The 26,572-nt window shown below is 39.2% G+C and overlaps 1 protein-coding gene across 20 annotated transcripts in view; it reads left to right on the top strand.

Moving 5' to 3' along the window:
• The first annotated feature begins 621 nt into the window (after nucleotides 1-621).
• The window catches only part of TENM1 (teneurin transmembrane protein 1), a 780,745-nt gene continuing 754,794 nt past the window's right edge, over nucleotides 622-26,572 (top strand). For 14 of the 20 annotated variants that reach the window (XM_058536662.1, XM_058536673.1, XM_058536666.1 and 11 more), the window contains exons 1-2: nucleotides 622-1,606; nucleotides 17,505-17,571. The gene's annotated coding sequence lies outside the window, so the exon portion shown is untranslated. Of the gene's footprint in view, nucleotides 1,611-2,088; nucleotides 2,604-7,726; nucleotides 7,959-17,504; nucleotides 17,572-26,572 lie in introns of those variants that run through there. The other 6 variants (XM_058536663.1, XM_058536654.1, XM_058536655.1 and 3 more) reach the window with 6 other exon arrangements.

Genomic DNA, 26,572 nt, shown 5'->3' with positions numbered 1-26,572 from the left:
TCCACGCGAGGCGCCCCAAGTCCTGAGCATGCCCAGTAGGACTCCTAAGGCTCCCGAAGCGAGTTTCTGGGCATACAGATTCCGCTTTTCCGCTTTTTCGAAGAAGCTGAAGAGGGTGGGAAGGGAGGGATTCAGGGCTTGGGGCAGCGCACTAGGTTCGCCCGGGTACGTGCCCTCGCGCCCGGCTGGGTGAGGGGCGGAGCCGGTTGGGGAGCCCAGGGACCAGGGCGGCCAGGCCGGGCAGGAGCTGGAGCACTGGGCCCACCTCCAAGGGGACATTGTCAGTGCTGACCTGACGCGCCGCCAGGAGGCTGAGTGTGGCCGGCGTTGGCGCGCTGGAGTCACACTGTCAGCGGGAGGAAGTCGGGAGTGCTCTCACACAGGCCGACGCAAGAGAGCTTTCGGATCTCTTACGCACCACACTCACGGGCTTGGCTTTTCTGGAAGGCGGGGGAGAGGAAAAGGAGGAACCCAAACAATTTCTCTCTCTCCCTCGCTTTTTTCTTTTTTTGCCAAAGTTATACTGGCAAGAGACTTCGTATTCTTCCTAAGTCCTGAGGCTTTACACATTGTAGCAGTGATCGCGCTCCTTTGTGTGTGTGTGTGTGTGTGTGTGGTGTGTGCACGCGCGTTTGTGTATGTCATGACTATGTAACACCGTCCCAGGTTGATCTTGGGGATGACAAACACTCCTGGAACCCACCACCTTACGTAACCCTCAGAAAAAAATAATAAAACCTGATCATGAGAGGCCCTGGCCAGGAACTCATTGTGGTACGAAATCTAAATTTTGTTTATGCCTATTTCCTTCCTCTGCTCCCACCTCCAGCCTTCTCCTTCCCTCTATCCACCCTCTGACACCCTGATCTTTCTCATCTAGACTTCCCTTCCTCTGCCCGCTACCTGCTCCCTCAGCCCTCCTCCTCCTCCTGCTCCTCCTCCCTCCCCCCGTCTCAGCTGCGGCTAAAACCTGGAGTCTTGGGGAAAGGGGGAAAAAAAAACCTCGGCTGTGGAGCTGTCAAACCGGGCATGCTCAGTAGACAGGGCAGGTTTTTTGGTCTCGAGTAGCGGAGAAACATTTTTTGCACCACCGCGACCAGCCTTAGAGCGCGGCGGCGGCGGCCACGGCAACATCAGCACAGCTCTCAGCGGTGCAGACGCCCCGCACTCGGGAGCGCGGCGGGCTCCGGCTTGGCCCGGAGTTCACCTCCGAGTGCCCCGGGGGCTGAGCTCACCCCTTCTGCTCGCACACACGCACACTCTTTCTTTCACGGATACACACGCGTATACACACTCGCACACACATACGACTCCAGACTCAAGCAGCCTTCAGGCAGCGATCGTCCGCTGGCGCGATAGTAGCCAGGTTCGGTTCCTGTCCCAGGCGGCTGCCGGCTGAGAGCACCGCCGCCGCCAACCGGAGGAGAGCGATGCGGGGGCCCGAGCGGCGGCTCGAACAGTAATGTGGATTTACAGTCGTTTCCCGCAGGAACCGGCTGAGACGCCTGAAGTCCGGGTCACGGGCAGCGCCTGGCGGGGCTGAGCACCTGGCGAGGGGGCGGGGGACCGCACCTGGGGACGCCACCGAAACTTGAGCCTGGACTAGGTAGGTGCGTTTCTCCCGGCCCCCAGCTCCTTCCCTCTGGCTCTCGGCCCCCAACCCCCACCTCCCACCCCAAGGACTCCGGGCGAACTTCGCCCCGAGGCTGCAGGCGGTGGATGGCGGCTCCCGGCTGTGAGCGGCGGGCTGCATCCGCTCTGGGAGTCCTGCCGGAGGTGGCAGAACCTCCGCTCCTTCTCTCTGCCTTTGCCGGGCCCGGGGCTCTGGACCACCCGGGGGAGAGGGCAGGTCGGCCTTGTTCGCAGTTCAAGCTTCCAGTGGGCCCTGGGGGCGCTGCCCTTCGAGGGCTCGCTGGGCTTCTCAGGCGACACTTTGCCGACCAACTCCTCCGGTTCTGAACGGCGGGCCCACGCCTCGGCTCTCGCGCAGAGCCCTGGCACTCTAACAAGTGGACCTGGACGCTGCGGGGGCGGGGGGCTCGGTCCGAGAAGAGACAAGGGCGGGGGGCGCTTCTCCTCTGCCATCCCTCCCACCTAGAGCGTCCGCCCGAGGCTCGGCCATTTGGGTCCCGCTTCTGCCGTCTCTCCGAGAGAAGATGCCCGGGGGCTAGGACGCACTTGAGTACCTGTTTGCTTCTGAATTTCTCTTTGAACCTCACTCGGGGAGCCGAGGTTGCGGGGGGAACTCCAGGACTTCCTTCTAACCTACGCCGTCTGGGGCCCCACCCAAAGCATCCTCCCCAAACCCCAATCTTTGTCAAAACAGACAGTCATTACGCAGCAGTCAGTGTTCTGGGAGCCGTCGGTGTTGGCTTTAACCACGCGCTCAGCTGCGCGGGGTTGTGTGTTTTCGCATTTGATCCTGAGACGTGGTTCCGGGAATCTTGTAACGGCCAGCACTTCTGCCGAGCGCCAAGCACCCTCTAGGCATGCCTGAGGAAATGTAACCTCACTTTCTTCCGCTCCACAACGGGCGGATTGCCAATTCAGTTTTAGGATGCTTTTCCTAGAGGTGGAGAAGGGGAGACTGTTAGCGCGACTTGGTGAGTGTATGTGTTTGGAATCAGGAGTGTATTTAAACATTTCAGCAAACCCAGTGCAGCCGATTGTTTACAATTGCGGAGACAGACGATCTCACTCCACTAGTAGATGTCGTCTCGACATCTATTTCGCCATCGGGAGAGTAGCGGCCGGGGCAGGGGCTGGTTTGCAGCTCGTGCTCGCCGTCGGCAGCTTCGGGTTTAGCAGATCTGCATCACTGCTACTGGCGTTATGCTAATATGGGTGGAAAACTCTACATCTTCAATATGAAGCAATTGGTCAGGAGGCGCCCTGAACTTTCCCGTTTTTTTTCCTGGGATGTTAATCCGGAGGTGTATTTGAGGTGGCCTGAAGAATTGCAAAAAGAAGTTCCTGGTGCCATAGAAGGGAAATTAGTAGCCATTCGGTTTTAGAAATCAAAAGGAAACGAAACGCCCCAGTGGACTCTAGGTACTATTAGATTAGCATTTAATTGATCGCATTTGTGGTAAGGGTCATAGATAGCTTCCTTGAATTTTAGATTGTTGTTCTATGATTATAATTAACAAACCAGGTACACTACATTGTGAGAATTAATTGCTACTCAACCTGTTTGGGGAAGACGTTGCAAATGTCTGCTCTATTATTATATTTTGGCTGAAATACCCTAGTCCATCTTCTTAGTCCCAAGACTTCCGATTCGGAGCATAAGTTACTCCTGTGCTGCCAAGAAAGAGTACAGTCTAAGAAGGAAAGGCTTTTTTTTTATTAAAAGGAGATCCACAGCTTTACATTCTGCTCCATGATTGCCCAGCATCTGCTTGCTTGCTCAACCCCCCCTTCATATCTGCAATGTGGATTTTCATAAGGCATAGTATGGCCCTTAAAGTAAAAAACTGAAAAACCAGAATCCCAGTTTTGCCATTTTTTGCCCAAGTTCATAAGACTTTTTTTGGTGATGTGTTAAATAATTTACTATTGCAAAGTTTTTTTAAAGGGCAGTTAAAAAAGCTTTCAAGTGCATATGCCAAAGTAATGTTGGAACCATTCAATGATAATAAAAGAAAGCTACAAGATGCATTCGAAAAGGGGTTCAGGTAATTTCTGAAATGAATCCATGCTCTAAATGTGATTTAAAAGTTTTCAGATTGTCCCCCAGAATGTCTTTGAAAAACAGGTGTTTCTGGAAAACAACTCTATGAAGAAATGTTAACATTTGGGTAATAAAACTAATAGAGTCTAGTCCCTAGAACAGTGACACATAGTAGAAAACGAATATTTTTTGAACACATGAATTAGTATTTGCCATTAGTTCTAGGTCCCAATTATGAATTAAGAACAGTCATGCCATTTGACAAAATATGCAATGGGGCTGAAGGAAAGAATGCTTTGTAGAATCGTTGTGCTGTAAGGATGATTAAGTGAGATTCCAAATATTCAAATGTATAGGTGTATTAAAAAGTAAAATCAGATTATATGTAGCCACCATCTCATTCAAAGGCCTAATTCGAAGTCTGAACACCCTAAAGGTCTCAGTGTTTCAATTCAGGTATCATATGTGTAAATAATGCTAACATGACCATAGTTTCCCTGATAGTCATTGCACCTTTCTGATGCCTTTAATACAAAGATTCTTGCAGAAGCAAGAGAGTCCAACATTCATGTTTATTCTCTATAATATTACTTTAAATTTCAAATGCAAAATATTTTTTGATATGTTGCCTCAGAAAATAGGAGATTTAGTGGAACTTTATTTTCCATGACAGCCTTAAAAACTTGCAAGTGGTAAGAAGGTTTAGTATTAATTAACATAAAATATTTTTTCCATTCTGTTAGGGCTAGCAATTAAAATCCGTGTAATTTTTGCTTGATGCTTGCTTTTCCGGAAAGTCCATCAGTTTCAGTTTTAAATATAGTTATCGAGTGCTTTGTATAGATTATGGTTAATAAATTCCCTAAGGTTTCCCAAACAAGTGATTTATTTATTTATTTATTTACTTACTTACTTACTGACCTGAGGTCAAAAGAATACCAGTACAAATTTTCTTATAGTACTCACATATTTGTCCTCTCTCTGTCTTTCTCTCTCTCACACACACAAACACACACACACACACTTAGAAGCAGTCTCATGAGAATGCCATGCGTCAGATACAAAACATATGATAATTTTATTAAAATTATATATATTTCTTTAAATTCCTGTCGATTTACCCTCAAAAGTAGTAATCCATGCATACTTAAAAAAAAAAAAAGAAGCTTCCCGTCAATTACCATTTGGAAGAAAGGTTTGAACTGGATTACTGGCACAACTACAGGCAGATTAAATGATGAAGAATATTGTAAGAGATAATATTTAGCCATTCTGATCAACAGCATATATCCATAGTTGGAAATGTAGCTGCTGATTATAAAAAATTTAAAGGAATCAAATTTCAGAACTGTTCCCATATACAATAAGTGTTTTAAATCATCTGCAGATTGTGTATTAGATTAAATCACTATTTTGAATGGAGATTACTATTATTTTTCCTTTCCCTAAAAGGTAAAACATTCTGAATTCTGGCTTAATACATTATTTCTCTTCCTTTCTGTTTTCCATTGATTTTTTAGAATTGGGGAAAGTAAATATCAAATAGAACCAGCTAGATTTGTGCTTAGTTTGAGCAGGTGAATGCTATAAGAGGTTTCACACAGCTTTTGATTTTTTCTAACAACCTTGATGGTCCAACCATAGGTGTCTCTTCAGTATGTAGTACTCTGTTATGACAATTTATATAATGTATAGAGATTTTGTAGTTTGCAAGGTGTACTATGGTACAATTTAGCAAGACCAACGAAATTGCTTGCATTCGGAACCGATGGAAAATAGGGATGAGGAAATTGGAATATGATGGCATAAACTCAAAATTATTGTATAACAATATTTATATCAATTGCACTGCTAACATTTCTCCATAAAATCAAAGCAAACTAGTTTTAATTGGAGATAGTAAATATTTTTAGAGGTGATGTTGGATCTCTAATGTTTTAAAAATAATATTTTAGAGTCTGTTAAATAAAGGCTGTTAAATTCTTATGTAACTTCAAGACTCATTTCTAGACCTGGAAGTATAATCTTGGATAATTTACAACTTAAAAAAAAATTCTGATTTTTACTTCCTGTCCAAGCCTCCACTTTAGGTAAACAATAGCATATGGTGAAACATGCATATATGCCAACTAACCACTACCTCTTGGATGATGTTTTCAATGTGATGTAATGATTCTGAAATATTGGGTTCTCCATTCCCACCCTACTCTAAGTGTATGAGTGGAGAAGTTAATTGGAAAATGGCCACAGGAAAATGTGTTAAATAATCTCTTTTCATATCAGTGGATCACCTCCTGTGAAGCTCTTACTCGGAGCCTTCATATCTGTGTTTATGGTAGGTATGTGCCAAGATTAATATTTTTTCTGGGTATTTATGACAGGTCTCTGTGGCTGTATCTAGGTGACACCCAAATATGTGAGTGAAAAGTTCCGTCAACCATCCAGCTGTTTGGGGTGATGCAAACAAACATCTGGTTGGTTGAGAGAATTTTTTACTTAGTCTCTGGATGTTTTGGAGTCATTTAACAGGCTGATGAATTTTAATATCTATGTCAAAAAGGAAGGAAAAAATAAAATGAAACACTTTGAAATACATGTAGAGAAGCTTAAACACTCTTGGGTTACTATAAAATACATAATGAACTAAATGCCATCTTGAATCTATAGCCTTCTATGAAATGTTTAAGGAGATGTTGCTTGCATCCCTCAGCAATTACAAAAACAGAAATGCATTGGCCTTTTCAACAAGCCAGGAAATTAAAAACTTTAACTTCAATTCTACCTCCCCCCTCCACCCCCGGTACTGATTCATCAGTTTAAAGATTCAACTTGAAGAGTTTGGTATGTTGGCTTCGTACAATTTCCTGCACCTCATTTTCCACCGATTCTTCTACTACCATGGAAACTAGACGGGACAGACAGCTGGGAGTCACTAATCCAGGGTGGGAACCTGCTTGATAATTTAATTTCATGCCAGCCTGTTGGTCCTTGAAAGTAACTTTAAAAGGCTGGGGAATTGAATTTGTGAAAAATAAATGATTAAGCAGAACAAAAATCAGTGCCATCTCTGTCATTCTCCTGAAGATCTTACTGCAACCCTCTTTGTCCCTACTCAAGCAGTTGTTTAAAAATTATCATAGAAATAAGAGGTTTGATTTGTGCATTCCTATTGGTATTTATGTATGCTACAGAGCATTTTTGTTCTATGAGGACATTCACAGCTGTAAAATAGTTTCATAATAGCTATTACATTGAAAAAATATGTTCTTTCAAATTATGATTTTGTACACTTTGAAGAGGCCTAGTTAGCAATCACAGTAAAGTTAAATATAAATGATGCTCGAATTTTCTGGTGGGATTGGTTATTTTTCCTTTTCAAATATAAAAACAATTTTATTAAAATATCTATGCCCCACTTTTTTTTATTACAGAGACCAAATGGATTTGAATATATTTTTTTGAAATCTGTAAAACACTCATTTTACCCATCACCGTAAAGCAAACTGATTGTTTTAATTTTAATTGACTAAGTTTTCAGTTGATAAGTAGTGAACAATGAGGAAATTGCCTTTTAAGGTTTCTCATATTCTGTTGTAACGCTTTTGTGGCTGATTATGACTTACAAAATTAAATTTTGGAATCACAAACTCTAATATGAACCAAATTGCAATCCATGTTAAGCCTTTTGCAATATTATCAGCTGTGGGTCCTGATAAACTAATATTCTTTTTCTGTGAATTTATTGCTGGAAACAAATTTCTATATTACAGCTAAGAAAGAGTGATTCCCAAAAAGGATACTGGTAATGAAAAAAAGAATGGAGATCTAAATCTATATTTACATTTATATGTCACAAGGTATTTTTCTGTTTTAAAGTGACTAGAATTTAAAAATATAAATATCCCAGACAGAATTATTAATGATTGAATGAAGTGATTTAAATGTTTAAGAAAAATAATATTTTCATTTTTACATTTTACGGAATATTAATGATATCAGTATCCAGTTGGTTATTGAATTGCATATATTTTGTGAATTAGTTTATTTTTGTTACTTGAGCTATATCTGTGTGATACCAGAATATCTGAGCCAATCATCATTGTTGAACATGTAGATTTTGTAGTATCTATTTGTGTAGTATCTTCTGTGTCATGTCGATTTCCTCTAACCTTTCAGCAGATGCTTGGCATTTGGATGTACAATGAAAAAAATCAGTCAATCATCTGGATGGTTCCAAATATCTCATCAATGAATTTTGACTGTTCATCCAAATGATATTCTGGAGGTATAGCCTCAATTTCCTTTTTGAAATTACTATATATATATTTTTTCATTCGTTTTCCTATTAAATGAAAGATATAGTAAATATTCAGAATGGTGATGCAGATTGTGTGTGTCTGTGTAACTTTCAGTAGAATCCCTATATGGTTATATCAAAGGAAATCCATTTTAATTTTAATGTTTGGAATCACAGTTTAGTGTTTTTAGCTGCCTATATGAAAGATGATTTTTAAAGCAGCCAAAATAAAAGAACATTGCTATCAGTGCATACTTCAGGGAAAATCTGATCACTAGCTAAGGTCAAGGAGAAAATTTCCCAGTTGCATGGTTTTGCATAATTGGTGGATTCTAAGTGTTTATATTACTTCTAATGCCTCTATCTGGTTTAGACACCTGTCAAAGAGAAGGTGCCAGATTAGATGGACAATTGGTTTATTAGATATTGCAATCCCTGTGTCCCAGCTGTATATAGATATTTTAAGAAAACTCTTCACTTGTTCAGAGAAATTAGAAAAAGATACTGCAGATGGTCTATCTCAAAAATCCAGGTTTTTAAAGGTACATTTAAAATTAAATGTCCTAAGAGATGATTAATTCTGGAAAGTTATTGATAATGAACTCATCTTATGCTACACATCCTTTGCACCTATGATGATGCCTTATTAAAGGTGTCTCAATCTTGCTAATTACCACCTGTGTTTAAATATAGAGGTGTATAAATACACTACAACCACACAGTGACTGGAAGCCTTCTAAACCTAAAATGTTCCTAGCTATCTCAATTCCTATCAACAAAATGTTTCTGATCAACATTTTGAATTTATACTCTGTGCATTACCCCCCTTTAGCATTAATGATTTTCTTTTTTTAAAGCTGCTCTGCTTAATTGCAAGCATTTGAGTTGATATTGATGTGTGATCTCCTGCTCTATTAACTAGCCCAAAAATATGTTTGTGTTTATGTGTGTAGGCATGGAATTTTTTTCTAAAGGAATATTTATTAAAAAGTATATGTACATTTTTGACATGGATTTAGCAAGCATCATTTATAGAAACATACAAGCACATCACCTGTTTGCTTACTCTATGCTTAAAATGAATATATATTTTTGTGATCGTGACTCATTATATGTTTAGAGCTTTAGCAACATGGGGAAGCATTGATAGAATTACTATGCAAGTCAAATAAGAAATTCCTTTTGGAAAGATAGTATTAATTTCATTAATGAGATCTAATGTGCTTCCTTCCTTCCTTCATTTCTTCTTTCTTTCCTTTCTCTTTCTCTTTCTTTCTTTCAACTATTTCCAAGAGTTGAGGCACTATATAGATTTATGCGAAGGGAAGCTCTGGGACATTCACTAAAGTATTGGGAGTGATTAATCTTTTCATTCTTTTTCTAAATCTGCCCAATCCTGTATGTATATCCTAGAGAATTATAAGTATAATGTGACATATTATTCTTTATATTGTTTTTGGTTCTTACATTCTTTCAGTTATCTTGAGTAGGAGCTAAAATAACACACTGATTTCTTGGATTGTTACTCTTTATTGCAGATTTACTCTGTGCACGCATCCATACATCGTTAGTGCATTTGTGATTTATCTTTCCTGTTTAGTCTAATAAAATGTCAACACTTAGGTGTGACACTATTTATTTTTGGTTTCGAATCCATGAAGTGTTAACACAAGGGTGCTACATTTTTTTCGTTGTTTTATTCTTTTCCCCTATTTGAGATATTGCCTTGATGAAACGTTGGACAACTTGTGAAAGTGAGGTAATTTTAATGTAAACAATTAGAATTCAGAGCAAAGGAAATATTTTAAGGGTCATTTAACACAGAACAGAGAAAATTTTAACAATATATTTCTGTAAAACATGGAATAAAACACGTTTAAGAAAACATGAAAAACAGCAATGGACGTAGTGAGAGAACACTGGTCCCAGACATTTCGCAAAATACTTGGCCCTGCTTTGTTGTTGAAAAGGCAGAAGAAGAATCAGTGTTGACACAGAGCTCTGGGACAATGGGTCTTGAAGTCTCAAGTGTTTTCCACAAAGACTCTCCAGGTCTCATGGACTGGCCTCTTTTTTTACTGAAGACTTCAGTATTACACGGTTTTGGTCACGCATCATAAAACAATCTTCATGAAGAAAAAACTTCATCTATTCATTCTTCCATTCATTCATTCCTTCATTTACCAAAACTTTTTAAATACCTCTTTTACCTTGTGATACAAAGACATTAAAAACACTTATGTAGTGGAGGAGACAGACATATAAGCATATTCTTATCATGTAACAGATGCTCTAGAAGAAGAATAATTAGAATGCTCTGGAAGCTCAAAGGTAGATATAGTTTTATAAAGGATATGTCATTTGAATTGGTTTTCAAAGAATAGCTAGGGATTTTTAGTGAGACAATACGATGAACCACATTCCACATGGCAAAAGGATTGTGAAAGGGCACAAGGCTCAAGTAGCAGTGGAGAATACCAACCCTGGGTAATAGAATGTCATTTTATTTCCTATACAGAGGGAACAGAGGTCAGGGATAATGTCTTAATTTGTTTCTTTCTATGTGCCTGACACACAGAAGGTGCTTAGTACATATTTGTTGAATGAATGGATGTGTTAGCATTTTCCTATGTGGAGAGTTATACTGGAGAATGGTGACTTTTCTGATGTTCATCCAAAATCATGCAGTATACTAGTTGTAGCACAGTCTACTGAATTAGATGAGGGTCTTTAAAGTCAGGGAGGGGGACAGGTCACCAACTTTGTGTTTTAGAAGGATGACACCTGTATGAAGAATGGATTGAAGTGGGTTAAGAGTAGTATCAGTGAGACCTTAGGAGGCTGTGTTGCAACTGTGAACAATTATGAGGGTGTGAACCAAGGCAGGGACAGTAAAGATGGAGAGGAGGGGGAAAATTTGAGAGCCACTCATAAGGTGGCATCAATGGGACTTAGAAGTTGATTACAAGTAGAGGATGAGGGAGAAGGAGGAGTGACTCCTAGACTTTTGGCTTGGGAAATTAGGTAATGCCTTTAAGCAATATAGGGGACATAAAAGAAAAAGTCAGTTTTGGTGAAGATGATAAGGTCAGGTTTGGATTTACTTAATGTGAGACAACATCTAGACATCCAGATGGAGATGATTTGTGACAGATGGAAATTAGAGATCTGAAGATAGGTCTAGAGGTAGAGATTTGTGTTTCATCAGTCAATGTAGTAGTTGAAATCATAGGAATAGGAATGTGAGTTCACCTAGGGAGTATATATAGAGTAAGAAGAGATGCAAGGATGAAATCTTGAGAAACACTGAACTTAAGAGGTTGGTGACATAAGAGGAGCCTTCAGGAGAGAGCAAGTCAGAATAAGGTCAGAGAGGTAGAAAGCAAAATGGAAAATAATGAAATAGAAGCTAAGAGAGGAAAGGATTTTATAAGTGCCATCTGGGCAAAGGCATGAAAAGATAATTCATAAGAGGAAATAAAAATGGCCAATAAGTGTAAAAAAGCTCAATCTTCAATAATCAAAATAAATGCAAATTAGAAACAATAAATATGAGGGTTTTTTTTTTCTAAGATAATGCTCAGCACAATTGCTCAAGTCCAAACCTTAGTCTTTTTTGATTCCTCTTTTTTCACATCTAACATCCAACCAATTAACAAATGTTGACTCTACCTTCAAACCTCTGACTGAATCATTTTCTCCTCATTAGTCCTTGGTACCTTAAACCAAGCCACCATCATCTCTCACTTAGGCTACTGAAATAGCCTGCTAATTGATGCCCCTACAGACATTTTTGCCCTCATTTAAGTTTCCCACACAGAAACCGGGGTGATCCTTTTAAAACTTAAATAAGGTCTTGTGATTTTCCCACTCTCTGCCCTCCAGTGGCTTGCTTCTTATCACACTTAAAATAAATTTTTTTTTTTTTGTGAGGAAGATCAGCCCTGAGCTAACATCCATGCTAATCCTCCTTGTTTTGCTGAGGAAGACTGGCCCTGAGCTAACATCCATGCCCATCTTCCTCCACTTTATATGGGATGCCACCACAGCATGGCGTGACAAGCGGTGCATCGGTGCATGTCCGGGATCCGAACCCGGGCCGCCAGTAGCGGAACATGCACACTTAACCACTACGCCACGGGGCTGGCCCCATTAAAATAAAATTTAAAAAAATAATAAAAATATCTTTACCATGGCCTACAAGGCCCTACATAATTTGGTCCCTGACTGTTTATTGGGCCTTATGTCTTACCATTCTTCCCACCAAACCTTGTTCATAACATTCTAGCCACACTGCCCTCCATTTTGTTCCTTAAACATGCTGTGTATTTTTGTCTCTCAGGGCCTTTGCACTTGCTATTTCCTCTGCTTGAAATGAATTTTCTCCAAGATTTCTATAAGCTTACTTTCTCACTTCATTCAGATCTTTGATCAAATATTCCTTAATCATAAAGGGCTTCCCTGACCATTCTGTATAATGAGTCCTATCATGATTTTTTGTTTTCTATGCCTTTATCCGCTTCCATTTTTCCTCACATTTACTCAGCACTACCTGGTGTCACACTGTATTTTTGTTTATTTGTAATTTATCAAATGTACTAGCATGTTAGCTCCATGAGGGCGTGGAGTTTGTGTCTGTTTTGTTCACTACTGCATCCGTATCACCTAGCACAATGCCTGGTACGTAGTAGGTGTTTAATAAGTATTGGTTGAATAAATGAATGAAAAATAACAACATGATGAAATGTTAGTTGGTATAGATTTGGCAGTTTGCAGCAAAGCCTTAAAAATGCTCATACCATTTGACCTAGTAATTCTACTTCTGGGAATTTGTTGTAAAGAAATAATGTGAAATACAGAAAAAGCTTTATTTGCAAATATTTTCACCAAGCATTATTTGTAATAGTGCAAAAAATGAAGGAAGCTAAATGTTCAACACGGGAATTGCTAAGTGATTTATGGTACATCTAGACAATGTAATATATTACGGCCATTAAAGATGATGTTTACAAATATTTTATGATAAAAGGAAAACATTTATGTTATACTATCAAGTGATAACGCAGGATACAAAATTATATATACTCAATATGTAAGAAAGAAAAAAGAAAGACTGGAAAAAGATGCACAAAGTGCTAAAAATGATGATCTCTGTGTGGGGAAGGTGGGTAATGGGTAATTTTTTTTTCCTTTATGCTTTCTGTATTTTCCACATTTTCTATAATAAGTCTGCATAACTTTCATTACAGAACAATACATTTACAAAACAAAGAGAAAAAAGTGCAAAAAATAAACATTGCCACGTTCTAAGTGAGGTTTAGATGGTAAAGAACAAGGAGGATAAACCTATTCTTGAGAAATGGTGTTGGAGGGAGAGCAATATACTGGTTGTAACTGGGGCCAACTGTTCCCTGGCTGCTTTGTTTTAAAGAAGTCTACAGACAAGGAAAATAATTGAGATGCACTAACCCAACCTAGTCTTCACTCACTGGAGAACCAAGGAGGGTTGAGTTTATCGTGTCAGGATTTGAACAGGATGTTCAAGAGAGAGTAGGCAGGTTAAGCCGTCTTCATATTGCTGTGGAAAGCACTAGCTTTGCTTCATGTAAAACAGAAGTGATTACTCACTATATTTCTTCATGTCATGTAGTAAAAACAATTAAGTGAAGTTAGACTATAGATTACTTGGCTATTCAGCCACAGTCACCTCTAATGGAAAAGAAGAAAAATAGCATTGACAAGTTTTGGCAGGTCTCATCATTAGAAATGCCCATATTGCCAGAAAAAAAAAGAAGCTGCAGCCAATAATGTAAACCTAGAAGTTCTCTAGGCCCTGAGGAAGAGCGTGACAATATAGAGTGTTGCAGCATTAATTGTCTGAGAGCACCGATCATTGTAATGGGGAAACTGTCTCTGTTATTAACACAATTATTTTCTACAAGGTCTTTGAGTAAATATCCCATTAGAAAAATAGCATTAAGGGTTTCAAAGCCTGTGTGGCAATATGTAAAGACACACTCATTAGTAAAATAAAGTGTGACCTATATGCAGCCCAAAGTCCCTTGAAAATAGGAATAGTGTTAATAAAGGTGTTATAGTTTTAATTAGCATAAATTGAGTAATTATTGAAAAACAAGTACAAACGTCCCATTTCCTAAACCAATAGAAATTATACTTTTTAAATCCATCTAAGGGCCGGCCCCGTGGCTTAGCGGTTAAGTGCGCGCGCTCCACTGCTGGCACCCCGGGTTCGGATCCCGGGCGGGCACCGACGCACCGCTTTTCTGGCCATGCTGAGGCCGCATCCCACATACAGCAACTAGAAGGATGTGCAACTATGACATACAACTATCTACTGGGGCTTTGGGGGAAAAAAATAAATAAATAAAATTAAAAATAAATCCATCTAAGAAAGATACCTATCCATACACACACATATGCACATTCATATATATGTTGTTGTTGTTGTTGTTTTTTGGTGCGGAAGATTAGCCCTGACCTAACATCTGTTGCCAATCCTCCTCTTTTTGCTGAGGAAGATTGGCCCTGGGCTAACATCCTTGCCCATCTTCCTCTACTTTACATGGGACGCTGCCGCAGCATGGCTAGATAAGCGGTGTGTAGGTCCATGCCCGGGATCCGAGCCTGCGAACCCCGGGCCACTGAAGTGGAGTGTGCAGACTTAACCACTATGCCACCAGGCTGGCCCCTGTATGTATTTTTTGAACTCGACTTTTAGACCCTTCTACTCACCTCCAGTTTATGCATTTCATCTCCGGTAGCCAATCTCAGATGTAGTTTCATTTTCAGAAGCTGAGAACTGAAGGATGTAGAATATTATTTTCTCTGTAGGACCAAATAAGAGACAGTGGCACTAGTTAAAGTATGGGTTAGATGATCTCTTAATGAGCTGTTCAGATTTGGATTTTGGACTCTGCTTGTAGGCTCTAGCCTCTCTTCAAAACCAATAGTCAGTTCTATGAGATGTGTTTCTAACATTTGTGGCTCCTGCTGTTTTTGCCTCTGGTATGCGTTACTTGGTTGTGTTCAGTGATGGTCCTGTCAAACATTCTAATTTTTTTTTTTCTTAAAAAATAGCTAGCCTACATGCAGTATTAAAACAGACAATGGTTTCATTTATGGAAATGAATCCTTGAGTTGAATAAAGAGGTAAAAGTTGAGGGAAGTGGTACATGTTGGGAACTGGTAAGTGGTGGCAAGTAACCTGGGGTATCTTATATAGATCAACGTATGAACTGGCCTCTAATCATAAATGGGGAGATATACTCCTAAAGGCTTCAGTTTGAAGGCAATTGAGAAGTGAGCAGAGAATAGCTATATCATTTTAAAGCCCTCTTGCTTCCCAGTCCTCTGTGTACCTCACCAAGGCAAAATGCTGCACATAGGGCAGTTTATTTTTTAAAGCATTTTTTGCTAGCCTCCTTGCAGAATCAGCCTGATGGGTATGAAGCCAATTTCTACAGACTTGCTCTGGTGTATGTGGCAGAAGAGCCAGAAATATTTTTTTGTAGTCTAGATCTAAGTACTTTCTGAAATGTCTTCCTTAAAAGATTCTAACTTAGCACTATTATGGAACCACATGAACACTTGAGCAAAACTGTGTCTTTTTGAGCAACATTAACAGTGATGAAAAATGCACATCGGGCAATTAGATTGCAACTAATCAAGAGCACCACTTCAGTCTATTATAAATGATTTACGTATAGTGTATTGGATATGGAGATCATTAGTAATAATATAATACTTTATTATCATTACAAGGTCACCTTGGTGATCTTTGTCAAAGGTGACAATGATGTTATTGACCTACACTTTTTAAAAAGTGCATTTAGATATTGTCTTCTGTCTTGATTTGCAGTGTAGAAATTTTAAATTGTTTGCCCTTACTGCTGAGATTTTGCCTCAAATATAAAAAAACAGGTTTTGGGATTACTTGATTGATAAATTGGGGCCATAAGGTTAATGAAATGCCAGTCATAAAATATTGGAATGCTAAAGTTTAAAGTTTTCCTTTTCTTTTTTCTTTTGCTTTAATTCACCACACTTCCTTTTCTAAAATGACATTTTGAAGAACTTAAAACACATAGCTTTTTTATATAGTATGTATAATATATGTTCATTATAGAAAAATTAGAAAATACAGATACACAGAAAGAAGAAAATCATATATATTTTACACACATATATATCTTTTTCTAAACTGGACTCACACTGTAATTACTTTATAATGTGTTTTTTTGTTTATCAATAAATTGTTAACATATTCCTATGTCAATAAAATATATTATATATCTATATACACATACACACAGATATATATATGGAGAGAGAGCGAGACGGAGAGAGACAAAGACAGAAACACAGAGGGGTGAAAAACAACCAAAAATGTAAAGAAAAATTGCATAATTCTCCCCTTCCCCAAGTCTTTCAGATTATAATTTAAAAGCAGCAAATTAAAGCCATAGGTAGAAATTATGTGAAATGACAACTAACATCCTAACAATTTCTATATCATACTTAATGGCTGCTTAGTAGTCCCTCATATGGTTGTTCCTTGATTTATTTAAACAAACTCCAATTATTGGGCATTTAGGCAATTTCCAATATTTATTATTATAAAAAACATGAAAAAATTCTAATACATACCTCTTGCCTGAAAGAGGTATAAATGTGAAGTAATTGAGTCAAAGGGAGTGCATATTTTTAAGGGTTCTGATATCTACAGACAAATTACCCTCCATACATGTTGTACCAATTTACATTACTTCTGAAGAATTATTTATAGTTCATATGTTAAACATCATTATATAATAGCACCATTCCTGCCCTATTGCCCAGTACCAAGCGTGGCATATGGAGACACATTTTCTAATCAATTTTATAACTGTTGAGTAAACGAAGTCATGTGGGACATTGGAAAAATGACTGGACCAAAAATGAGAGGACCTGGAGTCTAGTCCTGGCTCTGCCACTAACCACATATGCGACTTTGTGCAAACCATTTAACCTCTCTGGGCCTCAGTTTCCTGATCTTATAACAAGGTTGTTTTGAGGATTAAATGAAATGTGTATATGAAAGTTTTCTGTAAACTGTAAAGGACTATCTTAATATAAGAAATTATAATTACTCTAAATTGTTTACATTGGTGAAAATTTCTTGAAATTGTGGGCACTTCGTCTCAAAATGAGTTGTATATGGAGCAAAAATTGAATAGTATTAAGTTGGGAGAATCTTTGTGGGTGGGAATTCCATAGCCCTCTAGATATATTCAGCTATGATTAAGAAATTATTAGCAGCATAGTTAATATAATTGTTTGAAGTTTCGCGTAGGCCTTTTAAGAAACTGACCCTTTTATCCCTTGTGAATTGCAAAATGAAATCTTATGTTTACAACACCCATGCCCACTCCCACCCCCACCCTACATGTGTCTCTTCCTTTTCCTCATATAAGGACTGCTTTGGACCTGCTTGTACATATGTTTGAAGGATAATTTGGCCTAATTTGTTTACAGGAATTACAAGGGTGACCTTTATTCAGCTGTCTCCTTTTTGATTCCCATAACTTCTGGATCTATCAAGGTATGTGCGTTCTACACTGAAATTTACTTTGGGAATTGAACACATAGCTATATAATGTGAAAAGAATGGGATGTTCCACTGATATAATCAGTTATATTTATTGAGTGCTGTGTAAATGAAATGCATCGTTTTAAACTTTTAAAAATCTATTTGGCCATTGTATACATAAGCTTGTGTCTGTACTCCATAATTGTTAGAGAGTCTTTGCAAAACCAACTATGCGGGCTGTCCTACATATTTGAATGATTCTGTGACCTTTTCCACATACAGCTACTAAAACCAAGAGACTCCTTGACTAATGGGACTATCTACAGGGTACGAAGGAACAGCAGTGGCCAATGAGAACGTTTGCAAACACTTAGTAGTTTTGACTGTAAATAAACATGACATTTCTCCATATCATGGCAAAAATATTCCCATTCAGATAATTTTACTGACAAAACAAATATTTGCCTCCTGAAATGACCGTTTTAAGTTTTTAGGAAAGTCTCAAGTGAAATATCTGTATTGGCACGCTATTGTGTTCGTTTATTTACCCTCCATCCTTTCTTTCATCTATCCATCTGTTGATCCATATGCTCAATAAATATTTATTGAGCAACTAGTGGGTGAAAGTTATCGTGTCTTTTCTTTTGGTGAATGTGCCAATATACATAGAATTTACCTGGAATATTGAGAAAGTAATTGCTTCTACATTCAGTCCTCTGTTAGGTGGAATATGTGAGGAAAAGTGGCAAGACAGGGGAGACTTTTAGATTAATCAAAATCTTCAGTTACCTGAAAGACTTCCCTCATTGGTCTTCATTCTTCTTAAAAATAATGGTCAGTGTTAAGTCTTTAGTAAGGAAGGAGTAGAATTCTTTTTTTTTTTTTTTTGTGAGGAAGATCAGCCCTGAGCTAACATCCATGCTAATCCTCCTATTTTTGCTGAGGAAGACCGGCTCTGAGCTAACGTCTATTGCCAATCCTCCTCCTTTTTTTTTTTTTCCCCAAAGCCCCAGTAGATAGTTGTATGTCATAGTTGCACATCCTTCTAGTTGCTGTATGTGGGACGCGGCCTCAGCGTGGCTGGAGAAGTGGTGCGTCTGTGAGCGCCCGGGATCCGAACCCAGGCGGCCAGCAGCGGAGCACGCGCACTTAACCGCCAAGCCAGGGGCCGGCCCCATAGAATTCTAACTTGTAAAAAAGTCAAGAGGATGATCTGGTTTTTGTGGTTTTTGGAATCACTTGTTACTCTCTTTAAAGTACATGAAAAATGAAATCCTTACAATCTTGGAATTTGCATTGCCCTTCAAAAAATAGCACAAAAACTTTAAGAGTTTTTTAAATTGAGTTCCAGTTAACTGAAATTAGTCTATAATGGGAATTTAAAATGGAGTTGTCAGTTTTAACTATGCACATAGTTCTATTTGCCATTTTTCTAGAGCTGCCTTTAAGGGAATACTATTGCCAGAAAGTTCAGACTATAAGAAAAAAAAATAAGATCAGAAAATAAAATGACAGGGCCGGCCTGGTGGATTAGCGGTTAATTGCGCACGCTCCGTTGCTGGCAGCCCGGGTTCGAATCCCGGGCGCGCACCGACGCACCGCTTGTCCGGCCATGCTGAGGCCATGTCCCACATACAGCAACTAGAAGGATGTGCAACTATGACATACAGCTATCTACTAGGGCTTTGGGGAAGAAAAAAAGGAGGAGGATTGGCAATAGATGTTAGCTCAGAGCCGGTCTTCCTCAGCAAAAAGAGGAGGATTAGCATGGATGTTAGCTCACGGCTGGTCTCCCTCACAAAAAAAAATATATATATATAATGACAGATTTTTAGAAAGAAACTTACTGAGGAGGGAAATTGATATTTTTGTATATTGGGTCATTTGTGAATGTAATCTTCCTAATTTGGGAATTGTGAGTTTGCCAGTTGTGTAATATTAACTGAAGGTATTTTTTCATTCTGAGAAGGTTTAAATGTGTGAAAAATGATAGTCTTCCAAACCTGATGTGAATTAATAGATCAGAATGGAGGAAAAATACCTAACAGGTCAAAAGAATGCACACTGATGAAAATAATTGGCAATAAATATTTAAAAGGTTCAGAGAGCAGCTACTTTTCCTCCCTTAGAGAGACTACATGGTATAGTAGAAAAGCCCTTGCCTGTCAATCAGAAAACCAGGGCTCTCCTCCCAGTCTTATACTAGTGATATGGTCCTCCTCAGGTCACTTCTCCGCTCTGAGCCTTGGTTTTCTCACGTCTATAATAAAAACTTTGGGCTGGAGAGCTCCAACTTTCTCCCTGCTAAAACACTCTATGATTTTTACAAAATTAAGGACTCTTCTCAAGTATGCAAAATGGAATCGAGATTGGCCATTAAGTTGGAATGCACACACCAGTTGTTAAAAAGATTGCTGCTTGTTTAAGTGGTTTAGTGCATTGGTAATAGGTTATTTATTTATTTTTTATCTTAAAGTAATTGTGCATTCTAACACCACTACCCTCCCCTCCCCACATGCGCACCAGTGTTGGTATTATATTAAATAGATTCAAGTAGAAGTTTAGTTAGTAGTCTCATTTTCCTCGATAAAAATGCTTAACTTTGGGATGCTGCTGTGCTGCTCGTCGGTCAGTCTCTTGAAGTTCAGCAAAACTGTATGTTTTCTCCTTCTTGCAAGGCGGTCATTCAAGGTCAAGCATCTCTGTAACTTGGAACCAGTCAAGTGCATAACCCAATGACTTCAGAGTCCAATGCTTTCAATCTGGCACCCTTCATGAGTATTGAGTTTATATTAAAGCATTTAAAATATATTCCCCTTCATCTACATATCACAGCAATAACAACCTGGGCACAGGACAGTGCCTGGGAGCAAATAACCACTTGGAGTTAATGACCTGAGGGGCAGCTGAAGGACCATTGACTCTTCCTAGTCAGTCCTTCATCCCTATAAAATGCCTCTTCCTGAGATGCCAAGCCTTCAGGAATTTTTCTGTCTCACATCAGATTAAGTAGTGGCCATAAATAATAGCATTTAATACATAATAATAAGAAGTGGTAATGCAATAAAATATCAACAATTCTAGTACTATATAAAGGGGCTATTCTGATCAAACCAAAAGAGGGAGCGGTAAATGAAGTTCATGAATCATAATATTTTAGAAGTGCCTTTCCCCTTATTGATTTGAAATGAAATGTAAGTAAAAATTCATATGGTTTAGGGGAACAATTCCCTTTCTTTTGCTCCTTATTGCACTGACAAATGATTCATTTTAGAAATAATAAAAAAATGCCTCTGACATCTATTTTAAATGGATGTTCAGCTCCCCTCCCTCCATTTTAGCACTGGATTCAACTTTTGAGATATGTACAGCTCTGAGCTAAGTAACAAATACAATTCTACAGATGTTTTTTTCCAGAAGAAGCATTTTTCATTTATTTATTACTGTGACAAACAATAAGTTGTCCACAGTGTGCCAGACATAGTGCTAGGTGCTGAGGAAACAAAAATCAATAAGGGGCATGGTCCCCAATCACAAGCTCATGGTAGAGAGATGAGAACTGACCTATAAACAGAGTGATAAAATAATCAAATGAAGTAGATGTGGAATGCATATGAATTTATTTGCTCATGGCATTCATATTATTTTTCTAAATTAAAAAAGATTCATGGGGCCGGCCCCGTGGCTTAGCGGTTAAGTGGGCGCGCTCCGCTACTGGCAGCCCGGGTTTGGATCCCGGGCGCACACCGACGTACCGCTTCTCCGGCCATGATGAGGCCGTGTCCCACATACAGCAACTAGAAAGATGTGCAGCTATGACATACAACTATCTACTGGGGCTTTGAGGAGAAAAAGGAGGAGGATTGGCAATAGATGTTAGCTCAGAGCCGGTCTTCCTCAGCACGGATGTTAGCTCAAAAAAAAAATTCACATATCAGAACCTATTCATTAGGGCAATGAGATATATAATCTCAAATAGCCCCTTACTCAAAAAAATCTATAGGGATCACTGGTTATGGTAGGCAGATTGGCCCCTTAAAGATGTCCGTATCCTAATCCCTGGAACACGTGAATATGTTGCATCACGTGGCAATGGGGAATTTAAGATTACAAATGGATCTAAGGTTGCCTATTCAGCCAACCTTAAGATAGGGAGATTATCTTGGTTAACTGGATGAACTCAATGGGTCCTTAAAAGTAGAAGAGGGAGGCAGACGAGAGATGGCAGCATGAGATGAACTTGGCCCAACATTGCTGGCTTTGAAGACGGTGGCCATGAGCCAAGGAATGAGAGTAGCCTCTAGAAGCTGGAAAGGGTAAGGAAAAGGATTATCCCCATCAAGACCCATTTTAGACTTCTGACTTCCAGAACAGTAAGATAAATCTATGTGGTTTTATGCCACCAGGTCTGTGGTAGTTTATTATGGTGGCAATAGAGAACTAGTACACTGAGATTTACCCAGTACCGAAAACTTGGAGAGAAGTCTCTAGTTGTTAGCAGTCATGATTACTAAAAGGCATGGTTCATGCTGATCTTGGTGGCATCACAGATATCTGTCTAGTGACCGTTTTTCCTAGATATCCATACCAGGCCCCTCCTTTAGAAATATAGTCATTTATAAGATCCTGAAATACTTGACATTTCTCTGTTGTCCCCACCCCCAATGTCAGGGAGAATGTAGCCCTCTTTCCCTCTCCTTCTATGGACCACTTGTGCCTCTTCCTCCTATCCCCTTGACCCCCATGCCTCTGCCTTGATGTTTGGGTTGCGAGGTTTGTGGATAGGTGAAAAGTGGAAAATTATCTTTCTTTCAAGGGGCACTTACAAGAGTGAGAAAGATATAGGCACTACTATCCTAATAAATTATTGTGGCATATGACAGGCATAAAGTTGGGAATTGAGTATAATATGAAACAGGAGTCTCAAGCTAGTGGCCTACTGCTCAGGGTCAGTCTTCAGATATGTTTTGTTTGCAACCCAGGACTCTTCTTGTACTCTCTTCCCTCCTCTCTTCTCTCCTTCCTTTTCTAAATGCGTGTAGCTCAAGATTACCCCCTGCATTTCCATAATGTTCCATAGTGTCTGTCACCCCTTATTGTCTTATTCCTTGCTTACCTGACCTGTGTGTTATGATCCTGGTTCCTGTGCTGTAGAGATTAAGTGCGTATGCTTTGGGGTTTAAGTAGGTGAGATGATCCAATTCTGCCATGTATTGGCTGTACAACTTGGGCAAGTAGCTTAAGTATAATATCTTTCTAAATTTCAGTCTTGTCACCTCTAAAATGGTGATAATAATGATACCTCATACCTCATAAACTTGTGAGGTCTAAAATGGCATGCACATGACATATAAAGCACTTTGCACAATGCCTGGCATATAACATAGTACATGCTCAATAAATATTAACTATCACTCCCACTACTATTATTGCCACTGTGAGGGCACAGTTAAATCTAGTAAAGGGATGAGAAGCAGGCGTCTGAAAAAAGACTTCAAGGAGAAGGTAATGCTGGTAATACTGGAACCATTCTGTAAGTGTGGACTGGTGGGGGTAGAGAATGACAATTTGGAATTATTTGATGAAAAATTGGTAGGGATGGGCAGATATTCTAAGCAAAAGAATTCTAAGCAACAGAAACATGAAATACTCTGAGAGGAACTTCAATCATTCTATACAGCTAAAGTGTGATATGGAAGATGGGCATGAGAAGAGATAAGACTGGAGACAGATAAGGAAAGACTTCCATGTCCTAAGGAGCATCTCTTTTTTTTTGTAGGTGAGTGGTTTTCTAATGCTACTTGTGCAATTTGAAGTTTGGTGTACTACCCACTGAGCCTCTGGCCTGAGGGCAACCCTTGAAACAAATTCACTTAGGAACACAGTTTAAAAACCACTTCTACGGCCAGCCCTCATGGCCTAGGGGTTAAGTTTGGTGCACTCTGCTTTGGTGGCCAGGGTTCAGTTCCTGGGCATGGACCTACACCACTTGTCAGTGGCCATGCTATAGCAGCAGCCCATTACAAAATAGAGGAAGATTGGCAATAGATGTTAGCTCAGGGCAAATCTTCCTCAAGCAAAAAGAGGAAGGATGGTGCCAGATGTTAGCTCAGGGTGAATCTTCCTCAGCCAAAAAACAAACAAACAAAAAACAAACCACTTCTATAGGCTGGAGGAACTAAGGAAGGATTTTAATAATCACGTCTGTGATATAGAGGGTTCACCCTCATGATAGCATGGAGGATGGATTGGAGGGGGCAGGACTGAAGGCCAGGAAACCAGTTAGGAGACTACTGCTATAGGCCAGATGAGAAATGATGGTGGCCAAGTGGCAGTTGATAGTGGGAATAACAATAAAGGGACAGATTTGAACAATGGTTCTCAAATTTGAATGGGTATAAGAATCACTTAGAGGGCTTGTCAAATTGCAGATTGCTAGACCCCACTCCTGAGTTTCTGTTTCAGTTGTTCTGGGGTGGGGCCCAAGAATTTGCATTCCTAACAAGTTCCAAGGGGATGGTGATGCCACTGGTCCAGGGGCTACACTTTGAGAACCATGAGATTTGAGATATGCTGACTATGTAGAACTGTCAGACAAGAGTCACTCATTGGATATGGGGAGTAAGGGAAAGGTTTCTGGCTTGGGAGACTGGGTAGATGGTGATAACATTCAGCGTTTTGTGATCAAGTTTAAGGTGAGTTGAAAAAAAATTTTCATGACCCTAGCTAGGGAAAGTCAGCTAAAAATCTTTAAGAGTGATTTGTAATCAGATCCTGGGCCGTCTTCTGGATATCATGACCCTGTACTTTTGCGGTGGTTTCTCTCACCCCTACCACACTCCCACCCCAACCCCATTCATCTGCCTTGGTACCATTCACTTCCAGGAAGTGAAAGTACAGGTTGGGGGGTGAGTAGGATAATAAGTTCCATTTTACACCTGTTGAGTTTGAGGAGCCTATGGAACATCTAAATGAGAGAATCCCCCCAAAATAATTTAAGCTTTAGTTTTTGTTTGTTTGATTTTAATTTAAGAAAAGTTCATCTCCTTATTTCAGTTTGGTCATCATCTCCTCTTTATGCAAAATCGGAATAGTCAAGATATAGGTCCAGATATAAATTGAGCTTTCATCTAGAGACTTCCTATATATTTGAAGTCAATCCTTCAAGGATTTCTGGGTGTTAAATTTGCTCATAGCTGACAATATCCTTTTTATAGTATAGATCAGTGAATCCAAAACACGTTCATTTTTAAATTCCCCTTGAACATTCCTGTGACCTAGCTTTCTCTACGTTATTGTTTCACCAAAAAGAAAAATCAAAGTATGGCAGAATTGTCCATGCTGTTAAGTAGGGGAGAGTAGGAGAGTATCATGTAGGTTACCCTTTCTTCTTTTTTTCTTTTCTTTTTTCGTGTGCGGCCTATTTCAGTAATGGTCAGATTTTTCACCAAAGCTATAAGCTGTCTCTCTAAGGTTGAGAGTAGGCAAAGAAAAGATCTTACAACAGGATAAAGTGCCTACATGCAATGGTGAGATGAGGAATAAAACAGAGCCTATTAGATTTTAGAGGAGCAGTAGAAGTGGATACTAAGCAAGAAAAATTAAACGATTTTGTTGCAAGGGGGCAGTTGTACACATAAGTTGAACTTTTATGACATACGATATATCCTTACAGATTAGATAGATAGATAGATAGATAGATAGATAGATAGACAGACAGATATAGATATACAGAGATATATAAATTCTCAATTCACTTGTCAGCTTATGGCACCATGAAACTATAGAATCATCTTAATATAGGGGCAGAAATATGGTAAGATGGTCAGTTATCGCCATTCACTGCCATAAACTTCCTTGAAAAGATACATTTAACTGTGCCATCATTCCCCTTTGGAGTCTACTCATCTTAGTGGCTGATTCCATACTTGTATTTTGTGGATAGGACAGCCACTCATACGCCTCCATCTACAAGGCGCATAATGAACCTTAACTTGTAGATTCATTTTCTTATAGCATTTAGCACTGATCTATTAAAGAAAATGGAAGCATTGCTCAGTTGGTGCTTATTCCTCTACTCTAAAAAACACACACGCAGAAAAAAAACAATCATAAAACTGAAAACAAAGCCTTGGATTTTGCTAAGTGTTTATAGATAAGCCATAATCTGAAATGCATCCATGTTTGCCAACAAGAAGTCCAACATTGGAGGTTTAGGAAGTGGGATCAGAGTTTATAGAAATGGCTCTTGTGGTTTCTGGAAGACCTCTCTGAGCAGCTCTTCCTTAGGAGTGTTATTTCAGCCCCGTGATGTTGCTAACCTGATAGCTGAATGCAGCAAAGTGTCTTTTGGGTGAGGCAAAGTCCAGCCCTCTATCTCACCTTAATAAATTTGAAATCACTATTTCTTCAGCCTAACACACTTCCAAAGTATATTGAAAATCACTATATATTCTTTAAAAAAAAAAGTAAAGAAAAATAAAATAACGACGGCACAGATTCTGAAATAAGCACAAAGGGACAATGTAACCCCCTGCTGTGTGGCACACTATCTGAAGTAGTCAGGGTCTTTTCTATAGGATAGACATTGAATTGGTGACCTTTAAATATTGTCCTCCTTTTGCTAGATGTCTGACAAATGTCAGTTGAAACTATTTGACTTATATTATTTTAAATGGCTGTTTTCCAAGAACACATCAGCTATCTATTTTTCCCAGACTCATCTGTACGACTGCATGCAAACTCTAGCTTTAAAAGATACACTTTAAGTGATGTGGCTGACTGTCACTATTGGTAATAGATAACTGACTTTGTTCTCTTATTTGCAAAATTCTCACCTGCTTAAATGGCATGGGTATAATTCATAGTGTATGATGTAAATCTCCAATGATAAATTAATATAAACAAGTTTTCAATGCCATTTTAAGTTTTGCTTAATTTGACACACTGCTTTGTTCAGAAGCACCCTGATTGATGCTTGAATATTTTGTATACTGTGTATGAACACAAAATG

Source organism: Diceros bicornis, chromosome X (genome assembly GCF_020826845.1).
Source record: "Diceros bicornis minor isolate mBicDic1 chromosome X, mDicBic1.mat.cur, whole genome shotgun sequence".
NCBI lineage: Eukaryota > Metazoa > Chordata > Mammalia > Perissodactyla > Rhinocerotidae > Diceros > Diceros bicornis.
This window is presented reverse-complemented; position numbering and strand designations above follow the sequence as displayed.